The 22798-nt window shown below is 40.1% G+C and overlaps 1 non-coding gene across 1 annotated transcript; it reads left to right on the top strand.

Moving 5' to 3' along the window:
- Positions 1-204: 204 nt before the first annotated feature.
- LOC132649804 (small nucleolar RNA SNORA72) lies at positions 205-348 on the top strand. The gene has a single exon (XR_009588317.1). It is a non-coding gene; the product is annotated as a small nucleolar RNA SNORA72 (small nucleolar RNA).
- Positions 349-22798: the final 22450 nt, after the last annotated feature.

Here is a 22798-nt window from a genome sequence, read left to right as displayed (position 1 = left end):
AAGTGGAAAAACAAATACATAATGTAATATTTCTATGGATATTTTTACATTTAACACCCTGGGAGTTCAAATTATTCAAAAAAAAAAAAACCACTTTGTAGTGTTACTTGGATAAAGCTTGTACACAAATGCTTATACCAGCACTGAGCTGAACTGCATTAATTTTTTCAACACTGGCAGCGTGTTTGAAAAAGAAATACGGTTTGGCTCTTCTCCCTGTTGTGAGTCAGTGATAAGCAGGAAAGGCTAAACATCTGCTGTGGTAAGACCAGGCGTGGTAAGACCAGGCGTGTGTGCTCAGACCTAGTTCTTTCCCTGGGCTGGGTTTCCTAAATGCTGGTGACAAACAGGTCTGCTTTGAATGTTTTGTGTAATCATATGATGCCCAAGATTGCAAGGTTCCTTTAATTAGCCTTAAGAAAAGTGATATTGCGAGGACAGGGTCTCCACAAGGAGAGCAACAGAACAAGAAAATTTGAACACAGGGAACTTCCCAGAGACTCATACTCCAACCAAGGACTATTCATGGAGATAACCCAGAACCCCTGCACGGATGTAGCCCAGGCAGTTCAGAGTCCAAGTGGGTTACATAGTAATGGGAAGAGGGACTGCCTCTGACATAATCTGATTGGCCTGCTCTTTGATCACCTCCCCCTGCGGGGGAGCAGCCTTACCAGGCCATAGTAGAGGACAATGCAGCCACTTTTGATGTGAACTGACAGACTAAGATCAGAAAGGAGAGGAGAACCTCCCCTATCAGTGGACTTGGGGAGTGGCATGCAAGCAGAGGGAGGAGGGAGGGTAGGATTGGGAGGGGAGGAGAGAGGGGCTTATGTTGGGATGCAGAATGAATAAAGTGTAATTGATGAAAAATTAAAAAAAAAAGGGAAAAAATAATTTAAGAACCTTAAATGACTTTCAAAAGTGGAGGAAAACATGGAGTTAGTCAATTGGCATGGAGCACGTCTCGCCCCTGGGGGCAATGGTCTCCTGAACCTACTCACAGCTCGGACACCACCACTGCTAGTTCTAGAACTGACGCAGGATGTTCCAACGAGGAGGTTAAGGCTTCTCATAATATTTCCTATAAGCCCTCACCTGTTTGTCTATATCCCCCATTTTAATTCATTATTAGCCAGATAGAGCCAAGTAATTGTGGTAATGATACTTGCTTTTTTGCCCAATGCTGGAATGCTAGTAAATTTAGGTATGCCCTGGTTACTCGCATGCCTCGCTGGGTGCCTGTGCCCGTTGATGCCCCTCATGCTATGACTCTCTTCAGACAGAAAAGGGATCTTGGAACTACAGCCACCATTGTTACTACCATCTCATTGGCGGCTGTTGGAGCTACCACCGGGGCATTAGCCATGAGTCATACTGGGCAGACTGCTCAGACCCTGAACAATCATTTAGCCAATGTAGCTCATGCCTTAGTTGTACATAAAGGAATTAATGCTCAACTAAAAGGAAGCTTGATGGTGTTCAATCAGAGGAGTGACCTCGTGCAGGAGCAAATTGATACCCTATGGCAAATCGCTCAACTTGGCTGTCAAAGAAAATATGCTGGACTTTGAGTCACTAGCATATAACATGAGAATTTTTCCTGTGCTGCAAATTGTCGAGCTATATTTTAGGTAATTGGACTGGAGAATTCGATACTACGATGGAGCAGCTGAGAGTGGCCATTGTCACAGTAAATTCTACCAGAGTGGACGCAGGACTAGCCACAGGATTATCATCATGGATTGCTGCAGCCATGAATCATCTGAAGGAATGGGCGGGCATGGGAGCGTTAGCAGGTCTTCTGGTGTTGGTCTCCTTGGTTTGCCTGTGGTATATATGCAAGATTAGAGTCTCACAACAGTGTGATGCAGCCATGATCATTCAGGCCTTTACAGCCATTGAAGCAGGACAGTCTCCCCAAGCATGGTTGGATACCATAAAAAGCTAAAATGTTACGCTCAGGATGCGAGGCTAAGCACTGCACTCAGGGTCAGCAGCTTTGGACCCAGAGAAGAGCATGTCTGGTTGCATGCGGGTTGATACCCCACGTCCCGCCTCTGAGAAAAAGGTATCGGACGGGTCTGATGCTCTTTGGGTGGATGACACCTAAATGAACATCGGTACAAAGTCCCAATTTATTTCTAATATCAGAGATCAGACCTCTACTCTTGCCTGATGCGTCTAAAACAAAAAGGGGGAACTGTAGAGAGCTGCGGAATGCTATGCCTTAAGGATGGAGCTGGTTTCTGCCTTCCACCTTCCAGATGGTGAGTGCTCTCTGTCACGAACAATTCCACATTTGGCTAAGGCCGAGGATCTGGCTTGCTTCCATGTATGTGGACCTATCTGCATTGCCCCCGTGGCACGCCTGGGTTGGCTACCCAGAGGCTATTTAAGCTGTGGGCTGGCTTTCCCCAGGGTCCGAGGATTGTTCAAGGTTCCTGAATAAACTGCATTGAAAAAAAAAATAAAAATGTTTTATTCTGTGAAATAAAAAAAGGAATTACTGTCACAAAAAAAAAGAAAAGTGATATTGCAGTTACTCTAATAATTTGAAGATAATCAATTTTAAACTGCGTTCTTATCTGAAGAATGTGTGGCCATTGTTGGGGAATTCTGTGATTACCAGTTGCCATTAAGTGAATTGTAAAACTGCTATTTTTATTTTCGAGAAAAAAGCAATACAAATTATATGAAGCTTTGAATATTTGAACCCTTTCTTAGCTTTGAAGATAACTTTTGCTTGGTGCTGTCTCTTGGCATTTCAACTTAAGTTAAATGTCTGTGGTAAACTTCTTAAATTGTCTGTACCTCTAAGTAAACTCTATAATGATACTTGCAGTGGAGGTTTTGGTTTATTTAAAACAACTCACTTCAGGGAAAGAAAAAAAAAGTTAAGTATTAAATTCAGTATAATTGCTGAAGAAAGAATATTTATGAGACTGAAAACCTGTAGGTAAGGTTTTGTATTGGAATAAAAGATCACATTTAAAGCTGATACTTAATTGAAATAAAAATCAATAAACAGTTGAATGCCAATTAACAACAGAGCGTGGTATGAAATAGATGGGTCAAAAATAACGGACAACAATTTGAAGACTCAATATAGGCATATTAAAAGTTGAATTCCTTGTGTGTTAAAACCAGTAATGCTACAGTAGGGAAGTTCAAAAGGAAAATGATGATAAATAGCCACTGAAGTTAGCACAAATTTCAAGTGGGATACATAACATACCACTTGCTGATAAGGACAAACACAGATGCTCTTTGAATGAAAGATTCCTTTCCTTTAAATTTTATTTCACTTTATTTACTTTATATCGCAAGGGGGCTTCCACCTTCCTCTCCACTCAGCCACCCTCCCTGTTCCTCTCCTTATCCAATTTCTTCTCCCTCCTCCCCCATCAGAAAAGGGGAGCCACCCTCCCTCATATGAACCCTCCCCACCACATCAAGTCACATCAAGACTGAGCATATATACTCATGGTCTGAGGCCAGGCAAGGCAGCCCTGCCAGGGGAAAGTGATCCAAAAGCAGGCAACAGAGTCCATGTTAGGAAGAGCTCCCACCTCCCTCCACTCACCAGGTGCTCCCCATGAAGACCAAGCTGCCCATTGACTGCATGTGTGCAATGACCTTGGTCCAGACCATGCATACTCCTTAGTTGATGTCTCAGTCTCTGTAAGCCCCCATGTGTCTGGGTTGTTTCTGATGCTCTTCTTGTGAGGTTCCTGTCCCCTCCAGGTCCTCCTACCTTCCCCCCAAAACTTCCATAGGACCTCTAGAGCTCTGCCCATTCTTGGTTGCAAGTCTCAGCATCTGTCTAGATTCCCAGCTGGATGGAGCCTCCCAGAGCACATTGCAAGCAGAGCAGAGCATCAGTAACATTTTCAAATGGGGGCTCTCTACCATGGGTGGGTCTCAGGTTGGGCCAATTATTGGTTGGGCATTCCCTCAATCTTTGTTTCTTCTTTATCCATGAACTTCCTATAGGCAGGGTAATTTTCAGATGAAAGGTTTTGTCAGTGGGTTGTTCCCCTTCTTCAGCTAGTCCTGCCTGGCTAGGAGGTGGCCACTTCAGTCTTCATGCACTCCCCTGTTAGGAGTCTCCGCTAGAGTCACACCCATATCCTACCCGGAGCCTACTTTACTGCAGGCCTCCAGTTTGACAAAGAGATGCCCCCTTAGTTTCCCTTCTTGTTCCCAGCTCTCTCACCTCACCCCTGTCCTCCCCACGTCTGATCTCCTCTTTCCCTCCCCATTCCATCTCCTGCCCAGTTCCCTCTCTTCATTCACTTCTGCTGTCCATTCTATTTCCCCTTCTGAGTGACATTCTGACACCCTCCCCTGGGCCCTCCTCATTACTTAGCTTCTTTTGGTCCTTGGATTGTAGTACGGTTATCCTGTATTGTATGGCTAATATCTGCTTATAAGTGAATATATACCATTCATGTCTTTCTGGTTCTGGGTTACTTCACTCAGGATGATCTTTTCTAGTTCCACCCATTTGCCTGCAAATTTTACAATGCTTTTGTTTTTAATAGCTGGATACTATTCCATTGTACAAATGTACCACAATTTCTGTATCCATTCTTTGGTTGAGGGACATCGAAGTTGTTTCTAGTTTCTGGCTATTCTGAGTAAATGCACTATGAACATAGTTGAGCAAATGTTCTTGTATGGTGGAGCATCTTTTGGGTATATGCCCAAGAGAGGTATAGCTGGGTCTTGAGGTAGAACTATTCCCAATTTTCTGAGAAAATGCCTGATTGATTTTTCAAGAGTTTGTTCAAGTTTGCACTCCCACCAACAAAGATCTTCACCAATCCTACATCAGGCAGAAGGCTAATATTCAAACTATACTAAGAATTTAAGAAATTAAACACCAACAAATCAAATAATCCAATTAAGATGGGCTAAAGAGCTAAACTGAGAATTCACAACAGAGGAATCTCGAATGGCAGAGAAACACTAAAAGAAATGCTCTATGTCCTTAAGCTATCAGAGAAATACAAATCAAAACTGCTCTAATTGGTACAACGTCCCAATTTACTTCTAATATCAGAGATCAGACCTCTACTCTTGCCTGATGCGTCTAAAACAAAAAGGGGGAACTGTAGAGAGCTGCGTAATGCCGCGCCTTAAAGATGGAGCTGGTTTCTGTCACAAACAACTCCATATTTGGCTAAGGCTGAGGATCTGGCTTGCTTCCATGTATGTGGACCTATCTGCATTGCCCACGAGGTACACTGGGGTTGGCTACCCAGAGGCTATTTTAAGCTGTGGGCTGGCTTTCCCCAGGGTCAGAAGATTGTTCAAGGTTCCTGAATAAACTGCATTGAGAAGAACAAAAAAAAAAAAAAAAAAAAAAAAAAAAAAAAGATCAGAAAGAAGGAGAGGAGGACCTCCCCTATCAGTGGACTTGGGGAAAGCATGTATGCAGAAAGGGGGGAATGGTGGGACTGGGAGGGGAGGAGGGAGGGGCTTATGGGGGGATACAAAAGGAATAAAGTGTAATTAATAAAAGTTAAATAAAAAATTAAGAAAAAAATTCCATTTTACACCAGTCAGAATGGCTAAGATAGGGGGAGAGGAGGGAGGGCTGGTAGGATTGGAAGGAGACTAGGAATGGGGCCCCAGCTGGGATACAAAGTGAATGAATTGTAATAAGAAAAAAGAAACTTAAAGGACAACACATGCTGGTGAGGATGTTGAGAAAGAAGAACGGCTCTATGATATTCATAATTTAAAATTACAACTTTTATGTATATTTAATTTTTAAGGAAATCTACAGAATTAAAATCATGTGAAACAATGAAAAACTCCTCACAGCAGGGACATGGTACATCATGTCCCTGTTTAGTTCTGGAAAAGCACTAAATAAATAATGCTAGCAACATGAGATCTAGAATGTTGATAGTTTTATTCATGTAAAAGTAGAGGAAGAAATAGGCAACTGGAAATTTTGCAGCTTCCCAGGAGAATTCTAGCAAACATTTAGAAAGGAATATAAATTCTTCCACACTCCCTTCTAGAAAACTAAATTCTCAACTACTCATGAAGAGTAAATAGATTTTTGCAACATCAAAATCAGAACAACATAGCCAAGCATTAAAAAATTGGGCATTTTCCCACATGCACAGATAGCTGCAGTTTGTTTGAGTTGGAGACAGGTGGACCATTGCGGATTGCTGGCCGCCATTCCAGCTGAAAAGTCTGTCCTCTAAGTTCAAGGAGAGACTCTGTCTTAAAAGAGTGATATAGGACACTTGATATCTTTTTCTTAAATCTGCGCAAGTGTAAAGATACCACACATACACACAGGCATCCACAAAAGACAGAGAGAGACAGAGAGACGGAGAAACACAGAGAAAATTTTAGCAAATAAAATCCAACAATATCTGAGCCACAAAATATATCCTAGTGATTTATTCAAATATGAAAATATCAAGCATTGTAGTTTCTCATAAAGTAGAGTAGCTAAATAAAGTCTTGATAATCAAACGTTAAATAATCTCAAGAATCATAAAAGTATTTGACAATGTATAATATACTTTTTCTTTTAAAAACCACCAACACACATAGAACTTCTTAGCCCTGTAAAATGAGCCGTGATTCCTGAACAGGAAGCATTTCACTTCCTAGTTCAACTCTTTCCTTATTATTGCTTACAGTTGCCACCACCTGCCTGCACCTGAAGTGAATTTGTTAAATCCTGTGCCTTTCGGGGCCTGCCATGTGGGATGAGACTGGACCATGGCTTTTATTCCGAGATATTCCAAAAGCTTTGTGGGCATTCTAGTAGCCTCCCAGCACTCTCTGAAAATCAGGTGGGACACATGCTTTTATCTCGAAGCTTACGGAGAATCGTGTTCTCACTGTCTGAGCTTTCCCGTTATGCTTCCAGCAGCACAGGAGTATGAAAGAAGGTTAGAGAAAACTGTGGTTCGGCATCCTCCTTCCTCTCTCGGAGGTACCGAGCAAGGAAGGATGAAGGAGAGTCCAGAACAGATGGCATCTGCAAGATTCAGATCCAGCTGGGAGTGTGGAAGAAGTCCTTCTCTGAGGATTTCGGTATTACAGCTCTCTTAGTTCAGAGAAATTCCAGCGAAACAGCAACTCTCACGCGGTAATTAGTGAAACAGCTTATGCCCCTTTATCCAGGTGGACAAATGCTGGTGATGCTCTATATGCATCCAGGTGCCAGGCTATGTGGCTAACCTGTGACCACCTAGAGAATTGCAGGGTTGGGAGTCACCAGGCCACGTGCCCCTGGACATGTAGGCATGGAAGCAGGGGTCAGGCCACCCTACTCCTGTTGGTCTCAGGATGAGATTTTTGTTCTCAAGTCTGAGGTTTTTGAGGTTTGGACACATCTCTGACCTCACTCTAGATCCATGCCTGTTTTCTCCAGTCACCTGGCCCTGAGCCCCACAACTCCTCCTTGTTTTCAAAAGAGGTGTCATCATAGTCATTGCCTGGACCAGAGAATAATCGGCAGTGATTTTGCAATGTTACTCTTCTGTCTTTTTAAAAATCAGATGAGGCACGGCATCAGGATTATGAGGGTAAGAAGCCAAGCCACCAAATGGTTTGAATACTACGGGGTAGGGGTGTTGGAAACATAGTGTGCCTGGAGATCTCGCTGGAGAGCTTTGAACATTTGTATGTCTTGTTCCACCAGCCAAGATTCATTGACATAGAAGCACCCTCCCCCCAAGCGACATAATACAAATCTCTCCCTGTTCAGCAGTCAGTAAGTTCAGGGCGCTCTGGTTTTGGAGAACACTCCCCACCAACCACCACTGGGGAGGTGATCTATTGTTGAAGGGACTTTAGACTGTCTGCAAAGGAAGCCATTGCCTGGTCAGGCTTGTGGTGGAAGTTGCTGGCCAGATAGTGTGTTTGGACAGGGCTGCTCCAGGGGCTCCAGTGCACCCACCGAGATGACAAGGCCCAGTCCAATGAGCAGAGGTATGAAGACCTTTCTCTCTCTCTTTTCCTGTCTCCTCTCAGCTATAAAGTGAGGTCTTCAGGCTTGTAAAGATAAACCTGAAACAATCAGTATGGAGTGCAGAAACCTTGAAGGTGTGTGTGTGTGTGTGTGTGTGTGTGTGTGGTGGTGGTGATGGTGTGGGGGAGGGGAGTAACGCAGGAACCAGTAGTGTTTTCACACTTGAGTAGAGCAGAGAAGTTAGCACCTGTTGGCTTGGTGATGGCAATGTTATAGGAACATGTGGGATGGGATCTTGGGAAGGTCCCTACAAGGCAAAAGGAGAGGGGTATCTCAAAGAGAGAGAAATGTCTTGTGGTTTTCCTTTGGGTAGGGGTCTACGGGGTTAATGAAGGGAGCTGCTGCCAATAGTGGCCAGGGAAGGGAAGCACAGAAAAAACAAAAACAAAACAAAACAACAAAAAACATTAGGAGGAGTTGGTCAGCTGCATTTGGAAATATTGTAGCCAGGAAATGGTGGCTCAGAGATCCTTCTGACTTTGTTCATTTTGTTGGAGAACGTTAACATGGATAAAAATTGATTTGGAGGCAGGGACAAGCTGGCAAAAGACATCCGGGTTGGCTACGCAGTGTTTGGCATAGCCATTAAGGTAGAGCTTACCCGGGACTCTCATTTGGCAACATTCCTCCCAGGGATCAATGATGTAAAGCTGAAAATGAGTTTTAAGGTTGTAGAGTATGGTGCTGCTGTCACTGGTGGATTCAATTTGGCAGCTCCAATGTGTGAAGGCAGTCACCTGTGTTTTGGTAGGGGAAGCTACAGAAAGGGCTGGGAACAGTGGGGTTTTCAAAAACCCATTTCTTGAGCAACTCATACATTATTCACTTCACTGAATATATTTTTTTCTTACATCATGGGTTGACTAAGTATTATGTCATATTTTCAGAATTATTTAAATTCTAAATCAGACTTCGAGCTGTCTTATTAATGATAATTGGGTAGCACAGCATTGATTCCATGATTAAAAAGAAATAAAACATCAAAAGCAAATCATACACTGTTACTAGGTGACATAGCTTTCCTTCTGTTCCATTCAAAACAAAATATTTGCATCTTTGTGTACATGTATTGTGTGTGTGCACGTTTGTGCACACGTGTGTACATGTATATTGTTTTTTGGGGCAAGGCCTCTCACAGAACCTGAATTTCATGAATTTTGCTAAAGTAGCTGGACACTGAGCCTGGAGGATTCTCCTGTATCTGCTTTACTCAGGCTGTGCATTCATTCCTGATTTTTTTTTATGTGGGGACACAGTCTCAGGCCTTCATGCTGTGTGGCAAGTCTTTATCCACTGAGCCATTTCTCTAGGTCAGTAAATAATATTAAAAATAATACAAAGTAAATCTTCTCTTTCTCAAGTTGATTGTGCTTTCAATTCTGTCCCAAAGTACTCTCCTCTTTTCATGAAATGACTCTGGGAAAAGACCAGATAAAATCCTATTTTTAAACTTTGATCAAATTGTTCAGTTTTTTACAGTGTTCTCAAACACATCCATTGGTCGTTCTTAACTCTAGTCTTGTCAAATTTTCTCTGAACCTTCCATAGATATTATGAACATAATGCTAGCACTGGAACCATTACAATTTTTGTGTTTGTTATCTGTGACTGAAGTATTTTAAATATCTAGCTAATTGTTTAATATAATGAGATTACATAAAGTATGATGATAAACACCATGAGCGTTTGTGCCTAAAACAGTAAATGATACGGTCTTATCCTTGCATGGACTTTTATTGCCCTCTCATCTGAAGAGAAGATGAATAAAGAAAGATCTTCCTTCTAATCACTGACTTTTAAGTCTCATTTCTTTCTTTTCAGATGAAAGCTCTTAGCTATCCAACAGGCTTGTTACCAATGCCATAAGCATGATATATGTAAGCATAAATTTCGTGCCACCTCCATGTTCTGGTGGTCACACATGTATGTGTCCAGGCTGACATTCAGTAGCTCCACTGTGATCAGAAGCGTGTGTGTGTCAGTTTTATCTGACCACAGGAAAGGTTATTTCATTTCCCCCCCTTTTCATTTTGTCCTTCCAGACTCTTCTTGAGTCACTATATCAAGATGGATTATTACAAGATAGAGGCCAGACTCTAGAATGCCAAATCAAATCACTAGGCACAAGAAGCACTCTGGGCAGGGACTGGATTAAGTATCCCAGATTTGACATATGCAAATTAGTAACTGGAAACAGAATCGCAGGAAGAAAGCAAAGTCATGACTGTGGAAAGGAGCACTGTGTTTTCAGAAGCACAGTAACCAAATGCATTCTGATTGTGCTTTATTTCTTCTTCTTCCAAGCTTCAAATATTAGGCATTAAAATAGTACTGAAATATAATTGAAATGTAATGTACACAAAAAATGCAGATCTTTGCTGGATTAATACTCCATTGCTACACTATAAATTTTCTATAAGGTTGGGCTTAGGAATGGTAGGAGTGCTTTGGTTAAGACCAACAATGAAAGATTAAGAACAAAGAAGCAAAAACAAAAAAGATAACATGGTAAATTAACACAATCTTACCGGCTATGTTGTGTTTTCCCCCCTCTAATCTACTCCGAGGAGTTATTTTGTTATCAGTTTTCACTGGGCATTCTTCAGTCCCTTAGATGATGTAGCATATTAAGCCACATCTTTTTTATGCTTTCCTCAAAAGAGGTATATATATATATGAATATATAAGCTTATAGTCTACAATAAATATTAATATATCAGTATTATCTACTTTTCTTTTTATGGTAGCTTGGTTGCATACTTTTGAAATTAAACTAATCTGAAGTTGCAAAACTAAAGCTGAAAACATCTTGGTTGAAATGAGTCATGTTGGTGGTGTTGGATATTGTGATAGCGATGAATAATGGTTCAGAGTCAAAGTAGTATAGGAAAAATATGCTGAGGAATAATTTTAAGATGTTCTGAAGGTACACACATATTATCTACCATACTGGTTCTTGTTGTGGGTGTACTTTTATTAGTTCTTGGAGAATTTCACACCACGTATTTTGTTCACAGCCATCGCTCTCCTCCAACTCCTCCCATGCCCACACACTCTTACCTGCTCACCCAAATTTGTGTCTTTCTTTTTTTCTCTTTAAACTTGTAAAATCAAATTGATGCTGCTAATATAATCTTGGATGTGCAGTCGCTCAGCCTTCCACAGGAACAAGGTTGACCTAACCACAGATACGAATCTTGAGGACTGAAGAGAACAGAGGGCTGGGCTGAAGGTAATGAGCTATTTATTGCTCAAAGTAAGTTACTTATTAGACTCCTGCTCTAAAGTTCTCCCTGTCTCACTGTTTCACTTGGCTAGTTTTAAAGATAAAGAACGAGAGATAGCCAGGGAAGTTACACAGAAAAACTCTAATAATAATTAAAAAATCAATCAATCAATCAATCAATCAATCAGTCAATCAATAACCATCTTCAATGGCCTGGATATGTCCTGCACAGCACAGGAGCCACAAGCCACTCTTGGCCTCTTAAATATTTAGAATGACCAGTGCAACTGGAAATCAGCTGTGAGTGTGAAAAGCATACTACCAGAAAAACCCTTGGAAGACAGCCGTACTTCCTCTACCCCCATGAACAAACTGTAGATCCAAACTACAGGATCCCCACAACCAAGGGTGTGATGTCAAAGAGGAGTCCCAATGGGGAGCTGGTGTTGTTGGTGCAGCAGAAGCCAGAGGCCTCCAACCAGACCAACGACTCATGCAATGAACATCGGCAAGCAAAGACCTGTGGACAAAAGGACATACTGTACTCCAGTGTGAGATGTTTTTTATGTTTTGTTTTATTTTTATTTTTTACTTTCTTTTGGGAGAATTGCAAGTGCGGAGGGTGGATACAAAGGGACCGGGAGACTAGTAGGACTGGGGTGCACGATGTGAAACTAGCAAAGGATCAATAAAAAGTTAAATGAAAATTTAAAAAAACTAAAAAATAGAGAGAGAGAAAGAACCAGATAGTAAGGACATTTATTTTTTAATTCTGGGTTTCTCAATAAATCATTAACAAAAATAATTGCTATGTAAATAGAAATTCCATTTTAAAGAATATTTCTGATCAAAGGACTACCATTCATGATATAGAGTTGATTACTATTTACTACTATACCATTTGTAGTATCTCTGCACTCTTCGAATGTCAAATCCTTTGAAACACTATGAAATATTTTTTACAATTTCTCAGCATTAGCTTGAATGAATTTCAGCAATGTTTAATATCATTGCTATGCTTGAAACTAATTAAAAGTAGATAATAAATAACCCATCTTTACCTAGCAGTGTATCAAAGCAGATGTAGAGACTCATAACCAAACCTTCTGCAGAGTTCAGGGACTCATACGATAAAAGGGTAGGTGGGGGGGATGGTTAATATGACTGGGAGAGGACAGGAGTTCCACAAGGACAAAATATATCAAGGCAGGGTCCTCCATGAGACTGTTTCTTCAACCAAAGACCATGTATGGATATAACCTAAAACCCCTACTGGAATGTAGCCCATGGTAGCTCAGTAACCAAAGGGGAACAGGAACTATTTCTGATACGAACACAACTACTGGCTCCTTTACCTCCCCCTCCCAAAGGAAGAGCAGCCTTGCTAGGCCACAGAGGAGAACATGGCAGACAGTCCTGAAGATACTTGATAAGCTAGGGTTATATGGAAGGGGAGGAGGACCTCCCCTATAAGTGGACTTGGAAAGTGGCAGGGAGAGGATAAAAGAGGGAGGGTGGGATGGGAGGGAATGAGGGAGGAGGCTACAGCTGGGATACAAAGTAAATAATCTGTGATTAACATAAAAAATTAAAAAATAATAATAAAAAAAGAAATCCCACATTTGTCAACAGAGTAAATATTATTCTGGAATAATGTACCAGAATTTTACTATTTAGCAAAAAGTTTGTTCATTCTGTGCTTTGTTTCCACTGTGTTTTGTACAATAGTGACATTTTAAAAATTCTTTGTAGCTAAACTTTTTCCAAATTTTTTATATATTCCCTTATGCAGATTAAATTGTAAGCACCTGAGCAGAGTTTTGACATTAATAAAGTTATGCATTTTCTAGAAATAAATAAATACATAAAAATAAAGACCTGGAAGTGACAGGAGCTCCACAAGGAGAGCAACAGAACAACAACAACAGCAACAAAATCTGGGCCCAGGAGTCTTTTCTGAAACTGATACTACAACCAAGAACCATGCAGGAAGATAACCTCACACCCCTGCACAGATGTAGCCCATGGCAACTCAGTCTCCAAGTGGGTTTCCCTGGTAAGAAGAACAGTTGCTGTCTCTGATGTGAACTCAGTGGCTGGTTCTTTGATCACCTCCCCCTGAGGGAGGAGCAGCCTTACCAGGCCACAGAGGAAGACAATGCAGCCAGTCTTGATGAGACCTGATAAGCTAGGGTCAGAGGGGAGGGAAGGGGAGGACCCCCCCATCAGTGGACTTGGGGAGGAGCATGGGAAGAGAAGAGAGAGGAGAGTGGGATTGGGAGGGGATGAGGGAGGGGGCTACACCGGAGATCCAAAGTGGTTAAACTGTAATCAATAATAAACAAACAAATATATACATAAATAAATAAATAATCTATCTTTAAAATTAACTTCTGTGGATTTTTTCCATATATATGCATACACACATACATACACACACATATATACATACATGAACACATATACATATGTATATACATGTATATATTTATGTGTGTGTGTGGCAGCACTGAGTGGACGCTGCAGGTTTACATATACAGTGCATGAGATGACCAGTAGGTGTTCTATCTCCCTCATTATTTGTAGGTTTCACTAGGATAACCTTACATATATTAGAAAAGTTTCTACTGGACTAGGATTCCATATCCCACTCAGCTGCTCTTCATTTCTCGCTTTCTCTCCTTTAATTCCCTCTCTCAATCCCATATATCCTCCCTTTTCTCATCTGAACCTCTGGAGGAACTGTCATATTGATTTTCATAGTTCCTGCAGAAGTTTGCACTCCCACCAGCAATGGTGTTGTGTTCCCCTTAAATCCACATGCTTGTCAGCATGAGTTGTCACTTGTGTTTTGATCTTAGCACCGTGACAGGCATGTGATAGAATCTCAAAGCAGTTCTGAATTGCATTTCCCTAATGGCTAAGAATGTTGACCATGTATTTAAGTTTAAGACATCTGAGATTACTTTACTGAGAACTCTCTGTTTAGATCTGTTCCACATTTTAAAAAATGGATTATTCAATTTTTTTTATATCTAGTTCTTCAATTCTTTATACATTTTGGACATTCTCTCTGTATCACATGTAGAGTTTGTAAAAATCTGCCCATTCTTTATGCTGACACTTTGTATAATTGATGGTGTCCTTTGTCTTAAAGAAGTTTTTCAGTTTCATGAGGTCCTATTTATTAATTGTTGATCTTAGTGCCTGCATTAGCAGTGTTCTGTTCATAAAGCAGTCTCCTGTACCCATGAGTTCAAGGCTAGTTCCCACCTTCTCTTCCATTAGGTTCAATGTATCTGGTTTTATGTTGAGGTCTTTTATCCACTTGGACTTGGGTTTTGTGAAGGGTGGTAAATATGGATCTATTTGCATTCTTCTACCTGTAGATATCCCTTTTGACCATTCCTTGAAGATTACTCTTTTTTTCTGTTGTGTATTTCTGGTTTCTTTAAAAAAAATTATGTGTCTATAGGAATGTGTATTTATATTTGGGTCTTCAATTCAATGTGTCTGTTTTGTGTGTGTGTCAATGCCATGCTGTTCTTAGTGTGACTGGGTTTTATTCAATTAGTTGTTGGTTGAGAGCATCCCATGGAAATCCCTAAATAACCCAGGGTGCTGCCAAGTCAACAGGTTGATCTCCACAAACTGACAGCAAGGTCCCATTGCTGGAGACGACACTCACATAACTCATCCAATATGAAGAGGAAGAGCTGGTACCTATCTAGAACCTCCCCCCCCCATGTTCTTGCCTATGGCATGAAAAGATATTTTTCAGGCTAACAAAAAGAAAACAACAACAACAAAAAACTAAACACTAAATCAAATACAAACACTGATTTCAATCTATCTTGCCTGGAAAGCATGCTGTGATGTTGGTGGCAAAAACCTTGTAGAAGCATCCAAGCCATGTCTCATTTAACTTAAGGTCAACTCCTTAAGGTGGAACCCGTACCTGACACTGCTTAGTGAGCAAGAACCAGAATCTAGATAGTTGGGGAGCCAGGGTATTACCAAACACGAACCCACAGAGACGGAATCTGCATGCACAGACCTACAGAGGTCTGTACCTGGTCCTTCTCATATATATGATAGCTTTTAGTTGAGTAATTGTATAAATGAGTGGGTCTCTGCTTCTTGTACCTTCTATTGGAGCTTTTTTAGTTTTCTATAGGCTTGTCTTATCCAATTTGGATATGATGGTTTGGTTTATATTAGTATACTTTATTTCATTATGTTTGGTTGTGATCTTCTAAGCACCTGTTCTTTTCTAATGAGAGACAGAAAGGGAATAGACCTGGATGTGAATGAAGATGAGGAGTAACTGGAAGGAGGAGAGGGAGGGGAAACTGTATCTGATTATATCATAAGAGAAAAGAATTTATGTTTAATATGAGGAGAAAATAGAAATTAAATACACAACATTCCCAAACACACACACACACACACACACACACACACACACACACACACACACAAATGAAGTTGGGAAGAAAAAGTGATAGAGCAAAAGAAGAGAATTTAGAAGAGAGCCCATAGGGAAGTGGGTTAGATCAAAGTCCATCACATGCATGTAGAAAATGCTTAAATAATTTTCAAAAAGCAAGTAAATGCTAAAACATAAAATTAAAATAGACACCTTTTAGATTAATTTATCTCTGTAGGAGAAACATAGTAAATTTCAGTGAGGGAACAACTCTTGGAAAGCTCTAGGCACTTTTGATACTGAAGGGGAATGGACAGTGGTATAAAAAGTAAAGGAATAGATGTTCATAGAAAATTGGTTAAGAAAAGGGGAGTGATCTATAAAAGCTACATATCCTGTCCTCAGCCAGTGAAGGTGCACAACAGGGAGGCACATTTCTTGTATTAGAGACTTTAGTTACAGTGCATGATAAGAGAGGGGCACCATTTGCAATATAGTGATAACCATTTTCATCCCCATTCATGGTATACCACTTTCCCATGCACAGATCCTGAAATGGAACAGATTTATATCAGTCAAGCAAGAAATCTGACTATATTCCTGTAAATTCACGACTTATAGAACTTTTCTAAATTTTAGAGACTCCCTTGTTGATACTAATGGGCTGCAGAATAAAAATATGTTGGGATTGATTTAAGGGATATTAGAGAAGATATTTAATTTAATTTAAATATAATTTAATTTAAGGTCTATTTTAAATTAAGTAGACATATTAAGAATTTAATATGAGTACAACACAAACTAATAGAAGAAAAACCACATGTAGAATATCAAGGAATAAGAATAACAAGGAAAAAGAAGGAAATATATTAAAAAGCAATGAAAGTGAGGATTAAAGCCTGGCCCGCAGGACTTCCTGCAGAAATGTAAAAATAGAATGGGAGTAACATCAATGAAGTAAACAGAAGAGGAGCAAAAAGAAAGATGAAAAGAAAAGAAAAGGAATGATAAACAAGCAGGTAGGTTGTTGTGTTTATATGTTTTCATACCATGGGGTCAGCTGAGGCAAGAAGACTGCCAGCTCCTGGCCTTTGGAACTATAGACTAGAAAAAAGAGAAAAGAGAAAAGCAAAGACAAGAACAGGAGTCTCCTAGAGAGAACAGCACAGATTTGCATCATTCAAGACCCATAAATACGCTCAACGGAGGGAACAAAATGAAACACTGTTTTCATTACTTGTTTTCAATTACTTTTTTCATAACTTTTCTCTTGCCGAGATAAAAATTAAGAGCTTATTAAAACAAAATCCATCATGAAAATAGGGATGTGGCAGTCAGAGAGGAAAGGAGGCTGATCATAGTGAATCCACAGTCAGGATGTGAGGAATACTGGTGTTCACCAACTTTCTAATTCTAATCTGCCTGGCAATCAGGCTAGATCTTTCTGCCTCAGTCACACTAACCCAGTTCCTCTTTCTCAGGAATGCCTGGAGACTCAATTAATCTAAATAGTCTCACACATGAAAGCACAGAAACTGGTCAGTGTCTAGATACTGCTACCTTGGTTGTCAGTATGAGCCATCACACCTGATATATCACACCTACTAATATATCAGTACAGAGTTTCAGAGCCTAGACTGTGAGATTTTTTCTGCTATGCTTAGGATGTTGATGACCTGCCAAAGGATGATGTACTTGAATCTTGGATGCTAGAATGATCATACTAGTCATGACTAGTGGTGAGACCTTTAAGAAGTGGAGCCTGAAAGAAAGGCATAATCGAAGCAGGAGTGCTGTGGAATTAGTTAATATTGTTTTCATGGGGTCCTGAGTATGTGCTCAGGGTAGGGATGCTATTGAACAAAAAAATAAACCAGAGAAACAAAATGAGAAAAACAAACCTGGCCTCACTCTTCTCCGCACGTGTTCCCATAATGGTGAAATTGTCTCCCTGGATTTTCCCACTATAGTCAAGCTGATGCTAACAGCAGGCCTCTGAACATACAGAAGTGAGGACTACATAAAACCTTGGTACAGGGACTGTCTCTGACATAAACTCAGTGGCCTGCTCTTTGATCACCCCCCCAGAGGGGGGAGTAGTGTTGCCAGGCCACAGAGGAAGAGGCCTTGATGAGGCCTGATAGACTAAGGTCAGATAGATGGGGAGGAGGCCCTCCCCTATCAGGAAAATAGGGGAGTGGCATAGCGGGAAAAGAGGGAGGGTGGATGGGACTAGGAGGAGATGAGGAAGGGGGCTGCAGAGGGGATAGAAAGTGAATAAATTGTGATAGATAGATAGATAGATAGATAGATAGATAGATAGATAGATAAATAGTAGATGATAGATGATAGATAGATAAACAGATAATAAAAAACTCTCAATCAATAGATGCTTTGTTATTGTAAAGGAAAACAGAATGATACTGTTTCTAAATGGGCTTCCAGTACTCAGTTGGGGTTCCTAAGTGATATATGTCATAAAATTAATGCAATGTTCTGAATTGAAACATAGGAAATGTGGACTTATCTCTGATGGTCTATGGAAGGACCTCCAGGCAGCATTCTATTCCTGAATATAAGACCTGACTACTTCTTCTTTTTAATTTTTTTCCCTCTTTTTAAGACAAGGTCTTGTTGTGTAGCCCAGGATGGCTTTCAAGTTGAGACTGAATTATAACTCCAGGTTAATGTCCAATTTGTTGACTCTACAGTTCCTGTTTCCCCCAGCCCTACCTATTCACCATGTTCTTGAGGGCTTCTACCAAAGGGTCCTTCAGTGTCCTTCCCTGGACTAGAATGATACGTGTTGTCTACAATGCTGAAATCTCATCTCTCCATTGTTTAAATTCATGCTGAGGACGTCCCCTCACACTTAGGTCGGCACACTTCCTCTCACTAAAGAAGTGTAATTAATATACTAATGTTTTCCAAAGAGTATATGGATATAAAGGATGGAGGGTAGGGATGACATCAGATTGGTGAATGAGAATATAGAAACAAGAATATCAGACAATATTTTCAACATTGAGAGGATAAACGTATTTGAATCCTAAAATCCTTTATTCATTCAGACTATATGATGCACATCAAAATAGCATAAAGTACTTGTATGCTTTAGACATTAGAAAATTGAATTTCCTCTACCTTTTTATGGGAATCTGAGAATCATTTGTAAAGGAAATAAGCCAGACTAGATAAACTGTGGTCCCAGAAACATGGCACCCAACATAAAAGAAGCCAGAAGAACTGCGGGATTGTGGAACAGGGGAGTGTCTGCACTGTAGTTTGACAATAGGCATAGCACACAGTCTTTTGTTAGTGGGTCAGAGGTCTTTGGCAGAAAAAAAAAATGTTCTTCAAATGGGTTGAAAGCCTTGGTAACATAAACAGTTTACTTTTTTGGATAAGCACTTCTTTATTACATTTTGCATCACCTAGGCCCTTAATAGTAATACTGCTTCTGCTAAGAGTGAAAGAACTGTGTTCAGCATAACCAAGAAGACAGCACAGACAGTAAATAGCCTGTCTGCTGAACAATATTAACAGCACCGACAGTGGTAGCTTTTACCTTCCTTACCCATTCATTTTTAAAAGAAAATTTCATGACTTCATTTTTTTTTCATGGTTGAATGGAATTACGCTTTGTGCATGTATTACATTTTTCATTAACTGTTCGTCTTTTGACGGAAATCAGGGCTGATTCCACATTGTAAATATTGAGAATCGAGCAGCAATAAACTTGTGCAAGAATCTCGGTGGCAGGATATATAGATCCCTTACATATTTTCACAGCAGTGGAAACAGTGGGTCATATTTTAGTTCTATTTTTAGCTTGTTGAGAAATATTCATATTTTCCTTGTGTCTACATTTGAATTCCAACAGCAGTGAAAAATTATCACACATTTTCCGTATCATTTGATATGTTTTGTGATTACTTTTAGATGATAGGCATTTTGTTTCTATTTTTTTGTTTTTCATTAATTTATTCAGTTTACATCCAGATCATAGGCTCCTCCCTTGTTTCCTTCCAGACCTGCCCTCCTTCGTTCCCTCTTCCTCCTTACTCCAGTCTCCTAATGCTCAGAAAGGGGGAGCCCTCCTCCCTTACCAACTGACCTCAGACTATCAAGTCTTTTCAAGACAGCCAGCATCCTCTTTCTCTGTATCCTGGAAAGGCTGTCTCGCTCAGGAGAAGTGATCAAGGAGCAAGCACCAGAGCCCATGTCAGAGACAGCCCCTACTCCCTTAGTAGTGAACCTACATGGAAACCAAGCTGCCTATTGGCCATATCTGAGCTACATCTGAGGGCCTGAGTCCTCTCCATGCATGGTCCTTGGCTGGTGTATCAGTCTCTGCAGGCCCCTCTGGGGCTGAGATTTGTTGGCTCTGTTGGTTTCCTTGTGGAGTTTCTATCCTCTCTCAGTCCTTCTATCCTCCCACTCTTCCATAGAACTTCATGTGCTCTGCCCAAATTTTGGCTGTGAGTCTCAGCATCTGCTTGGATCCTCTGCTGGATGGAGTTTTTCAGAGGACATCTATGGAAGTCCTGTTCCCTCTCTTCAACCACGTCCGGTGTCTTTTCTTTTTGTTCTTCTGAATGAAAAATTAAGCATCCTCCCTAGGGTCCTCCTAGTTACTTAGCTTCTTTAAGTCTGCGGATTGTAGTATGGCTATCTTGTACGGTATGACGAATATCCACTTATAAGTGAGTACCATTCCTGTCTGTTTGGGTCTCGGTTATGTAACTCAGGATGATCTTTTATAGTTCCTTCCATTTGCCAGGAAATTTCATGATGCCCTTGTTTTTAATAGCTGAATAATCTTCCACTGTGTACTGCAGTTTCTTTATCCATTCTTCATTTGAGGGACTGAAGTTGGGTTGCTTCCAGATTCTGCCTATTATGAATAAAGTTTCTATGCACATAGTTAAGCAAATGTCCTTGTTGTATGGTAGAATATCTTTTGGACATATGCCCAGGAGTGGAATAGCTGGGTCTTGAGGTAGAGCTGTTCCCAATTTTCTGTGAAAGCACCAAACTGATTTCCAAAGTGGTTGTGCAAGTTTTCATTTCCAACAGCAATGGAGGAGGGTTCCATTTTCTCCACAAACTCCTAGCATGTGCTGTCACTTGAAGTTTTGATCTTTGCCATTCTGATAGGTATCAGATGAAACCTCCGAGTTGTTTTGATTTGCTTTTTCCTGATGACTAAGGACATTGAGCAATTCTTTTATTTTTATTTTTTTCTCATCTATTTTGTTCACTTTACATTCTTGTACACCCATCCCTCCTCTGCTCCCGATCCCACATTTTCTCCATCCTCCTTACTCCCTCTCACTTTTCCTTGGACAGGGACAGTGAGAACAGGGCACAGGTGAGTGACAAGACTGCTTGCCAGCCCAGAAACTTTTCTGGGGATTAGCTGGTGACTTAAGATCCAACCAGTTGTTTTCCTCACTGTGGGGATTTCTCCCAACTGGGAGACCCAGAACCTGGTGTTTCAGTGCAAACAGTTCAGTCTGAGACAGTGAGAGCAGCTCATAGGCTTGTGGCTAGACACTGGAGACCAGAGTCTGTGGGAACCAGGGAACTTTTCTGGGAAATAGCAGGGTGACCTGAGGCTGGACCTTGGGTTTTCTTTACCACGGAGACTCCTTTCACCTGGGAAATACTGAAGCTTGTGTTTGGGCCTGTTGATCCCTGTGCAGTCAGTCAATGATGTCCTGTAGATCAAACACAGTGTATGATCTGCACCATCTTGGATACTTTGCCTGGATAGTAGCCATTCTGAATGCAGTGAGAACATATATTATTTATGTTTCAAATATTGAACTCTATCTGAAGTATTTCTGGAAAAGATGTTTTGTTCTGTGAGGTATTTCTTTATTCACAGATTCATTTGCTATACAGAAACATCTTAATTTCATGCTATATCATTTGTCAAACCTCAGTACTACTTCCCTTAAAATTTGAGTTATATAGAAAGTTCTTGCCTGGAGTGATATCTTGAAGATGTTCAGTGTGTTTTCTTCTATTAATTTCAATATTGCATGTTTTTACAAACTTTTTAATTATCATTTATCCATTAATAAAGGTATTTGATACATTTAGAATTAATATCTTTGGAAAACAGTGGTTCTCAATCTTCCCATATCTGTGAGCCTTCAATACAGTTTCTCATGTTGTGGTGACCCCCAACCATAAAATTATTTCATTGCTACTTTATAACTGTTCTTTTGCTACTCTTATGAATTACAATGTAAATGACTGATATGCAGGCGTTGTTATATGAGACCTCTGTGAAATGGACATTCAACCCACAAAGGGGTTGTGACCTATAGCTTGACCATGTGATTTCATTTCTTCAAATGGATAGCCACTTTTTCCAGTGTCTTCTGATGAGTGAGCTCGCCTTTTTCTAGTATTCATACATACTTCTGTACCAGCACAATCTCATCCATGACATTATGGTTCTGTAACATAATCTGAAGTCAGGTTTTAGTATATCTCCAACATCATTCTGCTTAGAATGGCCATGTGGGTAATTTATATTTCTACATGAATTACAGTATTTGTCTTTCTAGTTTTGGGAAGGATGTCATTGGAATTTAGATGTATATTGCACTGTAGCTTTAAATTAAATTTGATGATACAGCAATTTTTACAACATTGATTCTTTCAGTCAGTACCTATGGAAAGACTTTCCATCATCTACTGACGGCTTCAAATATTTTTCTTATAATAGTCAAATTAGCGTTTTTGTTAGAGAGGTCTTTATGTTCCTTGGTTATGTTTATTCCTAAGCACTTCATTTTTAAGCTATTTGAATGGGAAATTTTTACTGAGTTATTTCTCAAGAAGTTGTATTTTTGTATAAAAAGTTATTTCCACTTTTTTATTTTGAGATTCTAAATATTTAAATAAATTCTCTCTTTCCTCTCTCTAAACACTCCTATATACTCTCATTGTTCTCTTTCAAATTGTTTTTTACCCTCCAACTTTTCTGAGTGCAGTTTGTCAGATCCCTTAAGCATATGATCATGTTATCAGCATATCAGCAAACTATTTTACATTTTCATTTATTTGGGTCATTTTTGTATATTTTTCTTACATAATTTTCATATCA

This window comes from Meriones unguiculatus, chromosome 21 (genome assembly GCF_030254825.1).
Source record: "Meriones unguiculatus strain TT.TT164.6M chromosome 21, Bangor_MerUng_6.1, whole genome shotgun sequence".
Classification (NCBI taxonomy): Eukaryota; Metazoa; Chordata; class Mammalia; order Rodentia; family Muridae; genus Meriones; species Meriones unguiculatus.
Note: the sequence above shows the minus strand (reverse complement) of the source record. Positions and strands in the feature narration are given on the sequence as shown.